Here is a 9074-nt window from a genome sequence, read left to right on the forward strand (position 1 = left end):
GCAGGCTCCCTGCTGAGCAGAGAGCCCGATGCGGGACCCGATCCCAGGACCCTGAGATCACGACCTGAGCCGAAGGCAGCGGCTTAACCCACTGAGCCACCCAGGCGCCCCTATGCATTTCTATTCTTGATAGATGCTGGCAAATTGCTTTCTATAAGAAGTATGCCCATTTATAGTTCTACCACCCATGTGTGGGATTGCCTGTTTCCTTGAATCTTTATAAGCAGTGTTCTGAAACATTTTGATCTTGGCCAGTCTGGTTAAAAATCCCAGTGAAATTTTGTATTTTCACTTAAGAATAAGGTGGGGGGGACGCCTGGGTGGCTCAGTGGGTTAAGCCCCTGCCTTGGGTTCAGGTCATGGTCTCAGGGTCCAGGGATTGAGCCCCGCATCGAACTCTCTGCTCAGCAGGAAGCCTGCTTCCCCCTCTCTTTCTCTACTTGTGATCTCTCTCTCTGTCAAATAAATAAAATCTTAAAAAAAAAAAAAAAAAAAAAAAAAGAGTAAGGTTGGGTAGGGGTGCCTGGGTGGCTCAGTCTGCCTTCACCTCAGGTCATGATGCCAGTGTCCTGGGATTGAGTCCTGCATCAGCCTCCTTGCTCAGCAGGGAGCCTGTTTTTCCCTCTGCCTGCAGCTCCCCCTGCTTGTGCTCTCCCTCTCTCTGACAAATGAATAAATAAAATCTTTTTAAAAAGGGATAAGGTTGGGTATCTACTTGAGCTATTTATATTTCCTTTTCCTGTGAACAGGAAACATGTTTAAACATGACTGGTTTTGGTTAACACAAATAGATGATGCAATATGAATTTTTTTTTAAGATTTTTTTTTTTATTTTTATTTATTTGACAGACAGGGATCACAAGTAGGCAGAGAGGCAGGCAGAGAGAGAGATGGGGCTTGATCCCAGTACTCCGGGATCACAACCTGAGCTGAAGGCAGAGGCTATAACCCAGGCACCCCGCAGTATGAATTCTTAATCTACTTTGTGAATATATGACTAAGTAACGCCCCCCCCCAAAAAAAGACTCTTTTTCTATCATTATACTTTAGAAAGGTTCAGGTGATAAAGGGAAATCTGTCCCTCAGAGACTTTAAGAATTTAAGATGTATCTGGGCCTGGAATCTTGTTTGTTTTAGGAATATTTCTCTGCCACTTCTCCCTTTCTGTTTCTTTCTCCTCAATTCTTAGTTGTTATTTTTCTAGAAAGAGCATCCATTTTATTTGGGCTTTTTAAAAAATGTATTTACTTAAAGGTATAGAAAGTATTCTTTTGATATTTTCTGTATACTAAGTTTCCTCATTGATTTCTATATACATGCTTGCTTTCTTGATTAGCCAACCAATGGTTTATTTACTTTTTTCATATACTTTCTTAGATTTATTTATCATCCTACCTTTTAAAAATATTATGGTTGATTTTAACAGAAATACAAAGAGCATATCTAGTAACATTTAATCCTATTAAATCCTAACATTTTACTAATGCTCCAGTTTTTATTTCAGAAATAAAATATTACAGAGCAAGATGAAGCTCTCTTGCAAATCTTTTACTGATAGCATTCCTCTTCTTTTCCCCAGAAGCAGTGGTTTTTGTGCTTCTTTCCATGCTTAATTTCTTTTTTTTATTAGTTTTTTTTTATTAACATATAATGTATTATTAGCCCCAGGGATACAGGTCTGTGAATGGTCAGGCTTACACACTTCACAACACTCACCATAGCACATATCCTCCCCAATGTCCACAACCCAACCACCACCACCACCACCACCACAACCCTGTTTGTTTTGTGAGATTAAGAGTCTCTTATGGTTTGTCTCCCTCCCAATCCCATCTTGTTTCATTTTTTCCTTTCCTATCCCCCAAACCCCCCCACGTTGCCTTTCAAATTCCTCATATCAGGGAGACCATATGATAATTGTCTTTCTCTGATTGACTTATTTCACTCAGCATAATACCCTCTAGTTCCATCCATGTCATTGCAAATGGCAAGATTTCAGTTCTTTTGATGGCTCATGCATGTTTAATTTTGTACTTAAAAGATAGCCTTGTTTTGTATTTATAAGCTTTATATAAAACCCTAGGTTGCATTGTACATACCTTTCAGAAATTTGCTTTTTTCATTCAATGTTGTCTTTGAAATTTCTGCTTGGATTTCATTTATTTTAGCTGCTGAATAATACCCCATTATATGAATATAGATGTTCATCCTTTCTCTATTTAAATGGACATATACTCTTTGATTTTGTACTTTTATAATACTCCAATGAACATTTTTATATGTGGTATGCACTTGCACATTCAACAAATATTTTTGAGCAAGTACTGTATACTAGACACTTCTAGCTGGGGGAGACCCAGCAAAGAGTAAAATATGGCCCTAGCTCCAGTGAAACTCTACTTTCTAATGTGGTGATCCAAGAAAGATTGCCTGCCTAGAAGAGGTTGCCTACCACTTCTTTATGTAGATAGATGATAATACAGAAAAGAATATAGCCTCCACTAGGATAAAATATGAAACTTTGGAAGCTGTGGCCAGTAAAGGCCTTCCCCAACCACCTATCCCTGACATACCGATTGGGAAAGTCTGCTCTATGGTACTTACCTAGAAGTAGACTTGATGCTTAAAGGCTATGTTCATCTTCCACTTTAACTAAACCTCTGTTGTAAATTTTTTTTCCTTCTCACCATTATCTGAATGTCTCTGTTCCACACATCCTTACCAACATTTGGTACTATCATTTTACTTTTTTTTTTTTTTTTTTAATTCATTGGTTTCTACTTTACCTTTTTTTTAAAAAGAAAATAGAAGGCAGTTAGTTAACCACTAGTATTGAATGCTTCTTGCGTGTATTTTCATTCTTTTCTATTTTGTAATGAAAGTGCTTGGTACTATGAACTCTCCTCTGAAGTCACCTTTTGTCTACCATGTGTTTTTCTCATTTTCATTATTTTCTAGCTGTTTGCAGTTGTGGTTTCTATATTGTCATGGAACCAGGAATTAATGTCAAGAGGTTGAGGTGGTTTTTTTTTAATATTTAAATTTTGCTTTTACTTTTTTTCCCCTATAAAGTCAGAAACATAAGTCCTGGGCCTGAAAAAGAAAACTATAGTAATTAAAACAGCTATCTTGGTTGAATACCTACTGTGTAATACAGTATTTTGTTCAGTGCTTTACATACACTGTTTAATTTAGATCTCTCAACAACCTGTTCTTTTACACAGGAAGCAAAGACAGAAAGGTTATGGATCGCACAGTAAATGGTGAATGTGGGATTTGTATCCAGGCGGTATGACTCCAAACCCCATGCTACTAACTTACACAAACTATTATCAGAAATACTCCTAAATAGCACCTGGGTGGGTCAGTCATTAAGCATCTGCCTTCAGCTCAGGTCATGATCCCGAGGTTCTGGAATCTAGCACCACATCGGCCTCCCTGCTCAGCAGGAGGCCTGCTTCTCCCTCCCCCTCTTCCTCTCCCCCTGCTTGTGTTCCCTCTCTTTCTCTCTCTGCCAAATAAATAAAATATTCTAAAAAAAAAAAAAAAAAAAATCTTCCCAAATAAAAGATTAACTACCAGAAGTACATTAAAGAATAGAAGATCACATTGGGGCTCCCCTGGGTGGCTCGGTGACTTAAGCCTCTGCTTTTGGCTCAGGTCATGGTCTCGGGGTCCTGGGACCAAGCCCTGCATCAGGCTCTCTGCTCAGCAGGGAGCCTACTTCCCCCCTCTCTCAGCCTGCCTCTTTGCCTACTTGTGATCTCTTTCAAAGAAGTAAAATCTTTAAAAAAAAAAAAAAAGAAAGAAAGAAAGAAAATAGAAGGGGCGCCTGGGTGGCTCAGTGGGTTAAGCCGCTGCCTTCGGCTCAGGTCATGATCTCAGGGTCCTGGGATCGAGTCCCGCATCGGGCTCTCTGCTCAGCAGGGAGCCTGCTTCCTTCTCTCTCTCTGCCTGCCTCTCAGTGTACTTGTAATTTCTCTCTGTCAAATAAATAAATAAAATCTTTAAAAAAAAAAAAATAGAAGATCACAGAGATAGCAGTGTAGTTTTGATCTCCCCAAATCCATTGAGGCAGAAATCATGCACAACATCTACAACAAATCTCGATGACAATGAATCCCCATGGTCCCAAAAGAAGTTTAGGTAATGACAAACTCTTAAGACCTGAATGGTACTGGCTGTCTGTTTAGAAAGCCACAGAGAGGGTGCCTGGGTGGCTCAGTGGGTTAAGCCGCTGCCTTCGGCTCAGGTCATGATCTCGGGGTCCTGGGATCGAGTCCCGCATCGGGCTCTTTGCTCAGCAGGGAGCCTGCTTCTCTCTTTCTCTGCCTGCCTCTCTGTCTACTTGTGATTTCTCTCTGTCAAATAAATAAATAAAATCTTTAAAAAAAAAAAAAAAAAGCCACAGAGAAAAAGCAGTGGGACAATAGATACCTTTGAGAAGAGATCCCTTAAATCAACAGGTTTCCACTAGAAAGCATGACAGGCTAATTAGAGAACAACAGACCCAAAAGAAGGTCCCTACAGATGTCAGTTAGCTGGTGAATTAGAGGGGACTGTGCTAAGTTTTGAAGATGTTGGAGTAGTCTAGGTCCTTATTAACTATTTTTTGTTTTTGTTGTTGTTCCTTATGAATTCGTGAAGCTAGCAAATAAAAGCTTTATTCCCAAATAGCTCAATTAAGGAGAAACTGCTGGCTATAGACACAAAATTGATCAGGACAGGGATAGTAGGGATAAAAGAAAGATAATGTACAAGACAAATGCAGGAGAGACTCAGAAGAAGCAAAATCTCAAAATGAGGTCATTTTGTGAAAATAATAGGATTTCATGAGCCTTGAAGCCAGAAAAGTTAATCCTTTCTACCTCCTAAAAGGATAGGAAAATGTATTTCACATAGACGTGAACAACAGAATTGTAGAATTCAAAACAAAAATAGAGAACAGAGTTATCTTTACAAAACACAAAAATTAAGTGTTTTAAACCAAGTTATAAGAATTTAAGAAAACTATGAAAGCTAGAAATGAATTAGAAAGGCTCAGATTAGTGGATAAAATATTTTAAAAGGTCAGTGACAATTCAGGGAAGTATTAGAAATTAAAGGGGAAAAAATCACTTTAAAACTGAAAACTCGGAGAGTGCCTGGGTGGCTCAGGGGGTTAAAGCCTCTGTCTTTGGCTCAGTTCATGATCCCAGGGTCCTGGGATCAAGCCCCAAACTGGGCTCTCTTCTCGGCAGTTAGCCTGCTTCCCCCTCTCTCTCTCTGCCTGCCTCTCTGCCTACTTGTGATCTTTGCCTGACTTGTGATCTGTCTGTGAAATTAATAAAATCTTAAAAAAATAATAAAAACTCAGGTGCCTGGGTGGCTCTGATGCTTAAGTATCCAATTTGATTTTGGCTCAGGTCTCAATCTCAGGGCTGTGATTTCAGGCCCTGTGCTGGGCTCCACACTGGGCATGGAGCCTACTTTTTTAAAGAAAAAAATGATGATCGCCTGGGTGGCTCAGTGGGTTAAAGCCTCTGCCTTCGGCTCAGGTCATGATCCCAGGGTCCTGGGATCAAGCCCCTCATCGGGCTCTCTGCTCAGTGGGGAGCCTGCTTCCTCCTCTTTCTCTCTGCCTGCTTCTCTGCCTACTTGTGATCTCTGTCTATCAAATAAATAAATAAAATCTTAAAAAAAAAAACTAAGGCGCCCCGTCTTTCTTTGTTTTAAAGATGTATTTGAGGGCGCCTGGGTGGCTCAGTGAGTTAAGCCGCTGCCTTCGGCTGGGGTCATAATCTCAGGGTCCTGGGATCGAGTCCCGCATCGGGCTCTCTGCTCAGCGGGGAGCCTGCTTCCCTCTCTCTCTCTGCCTGCCTCTCTGCCTGCCTCTCTGCCTACTTGTGATCTCTCTCTGTCAAATAAATAAATAAAATCTTTAAAAAAAACAAAAACAAAGAAAGACTATGTATTGAAAAGATAGTGTGTGCCTAGGTAACATAAACTTACTCAGGATTTCATATCCAAAGAAATTGACTTTTTTTTTATTTTTTTATTTTTTAGATTTTTAAGATTTTGTTTATTTGTGAGAGAATGAGAGAGAGCACGAGAGGAGAGAGAGTCCGAGGGAGAAGCAGACTCCCCACTGAGCAGGGAGCCAGATGTGGGACTTGATCTGGTACTCCAGGACCATGACCTGAGTCAAAGGCAGTCACTTAACCAACTGAGCCACCCAGTCACCCTATTTTTTTAGCTCTTTTATTTATTTATTTGAGAGAGAGCACAAGCATGGGGAGTGGCAGGCAGAGGGAAAAGCAGGCTTCCTGCTAAGCAGGGAGTCCTTGATCCCAGGAAGCTGGGATCATGAGCCAAAGACAGACATTTAACTGACTGAGCCATATAGGTGCCCCACAAAATTGACTTTCAAGTACAAAAACCACAGGCAAACTATCGATATGCAACTTCCTGGAACCTTGTTTCCATGATCCCTGGACCTGAGTCATCTACTAGAGAATGTGGTTCAGATAACTAGATTGATTGGAGGGGCATTAACATGAAGGGTGACAGTTTTATCAAGTATCAAGAAGAAATAATAAAATTAGAATCCCACTCTTGAATAATAGATCTAGGCAGTGATCATCCATGGCTGCTACTGTCTCTACAGGAAGCCAGGCATTCTATACTTCCCGATGGGAAGCATAGCACCAGCTGAGCAGTGCATCCCCTCAGAGGTCTGAATTTTAATTCCACAGGATTCTTCCAGGCTTTTAAGGATTAAGAATTCCAACCTCTCCTCTTCCTGCCCCCCAACCCACCCACCCACTCCTAGTGCTAGAGGTGGTAGAAGCTCTGGAATTGCTGCTTCTATAGCACCTTAGTGCTCTCACTGTGCCTTCTTAGCTCTATAATTCAAATAACTCATGGTTTCAGTCTCCCGGTCGATATAGAACCATCCACGAAGTAATCTTGTCAAAATAATTCAATCTTTAATTTCATCAAGACCCTAGATCTAATACTCTGGTTTCTCTTCAGATCAAATGAATATTTTGCCTTTAAAAAAAAAAAAAAAAAAAGTTAAGGGGCACGTGGGTGACTAAGTAAGTTGTTAAGCATCCACCCTTGGCTCAAGTCATGATCCCTGGGTCCTGGGATTGAGCCCTGCATTGGGCTCTCTGCTTGGCGGGAGGCCTGCTTCTCCCTCTCCATTCCCCCTGCTTGTGTTTCCTCTCTCACTGTCTCTCTCTGTCAAATAAATAAATAAAATCTTTTAAAAAAAAAGAAACTTCTTTAAATTTTTTTTTTTTAAACCTAGATCTAACTGCTCATTTCCTGAAAGACACAGGTCAGAGAAACATATTAAACATCATTAGGATGTAACCAGCAAAACCCAAATCCTGGAAAACTATACCGAAGAAACAACAGTTTAGCAAATACTTATAAGGAAAAAGTAAAATACGACAAAAGATTCTGTAGCTTAAAAGAGAAGTTGGAGTCATGTCAACAGATTGTAGTATGTGAAGCTTGTTTGAATCCCACTTTAAACAAATGTGAACACTGGATATTTGATGATATTAAAGAATTGTTAATTATGAGGGTATAATAGTGATATTGTGCTTATGTGTGTTTTAAAAAGTCACTGCCTCTTAGTAGATGAAATTATATGAAATCTGGGACTTCAAAATACTTTGTGGAGGAGAAGAAGTATATGAGGGCTGAGATGAAACAAAATTGGCCATGATTTCATAGTTGTTGAATCTAGGTGGTATGTACATAGGGACTCATTGTATTGTTACTCACTTTTGTATGTGAAGTTTTCTATAATTAAAAATATTTTAGGGGCACCTGGGTGGCTCAGTGGGTTAAAGCCTCTGCCTTCGGCTCAGGTCATGATCCCAGTGTCCTGGGATCGAGCCCCACATCAGGCTGTCTGCTCCACGGAGAGCCTGCTTCCTCCTCTGTCTCTCTCTGCCTGCCTTTCTGCCTACTTGTGATCTCTGTCTGTCAAATAAATAAATCTTAAAAAAAAAAAATTTTAAATGATGAACTATTACCCATGGGTGTTTATGCCAGGAATGTAAAGGTGTTTCAATATTAAAAAACTATAAAATATATCAAATTAAGAAAGTAATATCAATAAATATAACATTTGTACCTGATCTTATTTTATTTTAATTTTATTATTTATTTAATTTTATTTTTTTAAGTAGGCTTCACACCAACATGGAGCCCAATGTGGGCTTGAACTCAAAATCCTGAGATCAAGACCTGAGCTGAGATCAAGAGTCAGACATTTTAACCGACTGAGCCACCCAGGTGCCCCTTGTACTTGATTTTAAAACATAGTTAAAATTAGAATAAAAAGCTATTTCTTATCAAAATATAAGTAATATTAGTATTAATATATACATATAGACCCAGCCAATAATTAGAATATTAGGAGCACTGTTCCCAAAAATATCAGAAACCTACCAACTATCAACCTTATGTAATATTTTTAAATTAGACTATATTTAGGTAATTGTAGATTCATATCAAGTTGTAGGAAATAATAGAGATCACACATATCATTCACCCAATTTTCCCCTATGGTAACATCTTGCATAACTATGATACAGTATCACAATGGGAAATCAAACATTGATACAATCTTTTATCTAGGTGTATCAGTTTTACACGCACTTGTGTGTATGCAGTATTATCATGTATAGACTCGTAGTCACCACTATAATCAAGATACAAAACCGTTCCATCAATATAACAATCTTGTACGACATTCTTTTATAAATACATCCACCTTCCACTCCCCTTCTCCTCTTCCTAACCATTAACAACTACTAATCTATTTACCATCTCCATAAATTTGGCATTTCAAGAATGATTGTAATCATACAGTATGTAGCCTTTTGGGTTGACTTTTTTCATTTGGCATAATATCCTTAAAATCTGTCCAAGTTGCTTTGTGTATCAACAGTTTGTTCCTATTTACCCGAGTAGCATTATTAATGTACCACAGTTTAACAATCCATTCATTGAAGGACATTAGATTTTTTCCTGTTTTGGATTACTAGAAATAAAGCCACTGAGGACATCTG

General features: G+C 39.1%; 1 protein-coding gene across 1 annotated transcript in view; it reads right to left on the reverse strand.

Annotated features, from left to right (window-relative positions):
- SFPQ (splicing factor proline and glutamine rich) overlaps nt 1–9074 on the reverse strand; it is a 75953-nt gene that overhangs the window by 14669 nt on the left and 52210 nt on the right. The window lies entirely within an intron of this gene.

The sequence above is a fragment of the Mustela lutreola genome, chromosome 10 (assembly GCF_030435805.1).
Source record: "Mustela lutreola isolate mMusLut2 chromosome 10, mMusLut2.pri, whole genome shotgun sequence".
Lineage (NCBI taxonomy): Eukaryota > Metazoa > Chordata > Mammalia > Carnivora > Mustelidae > Mustela > Mustela lutreola.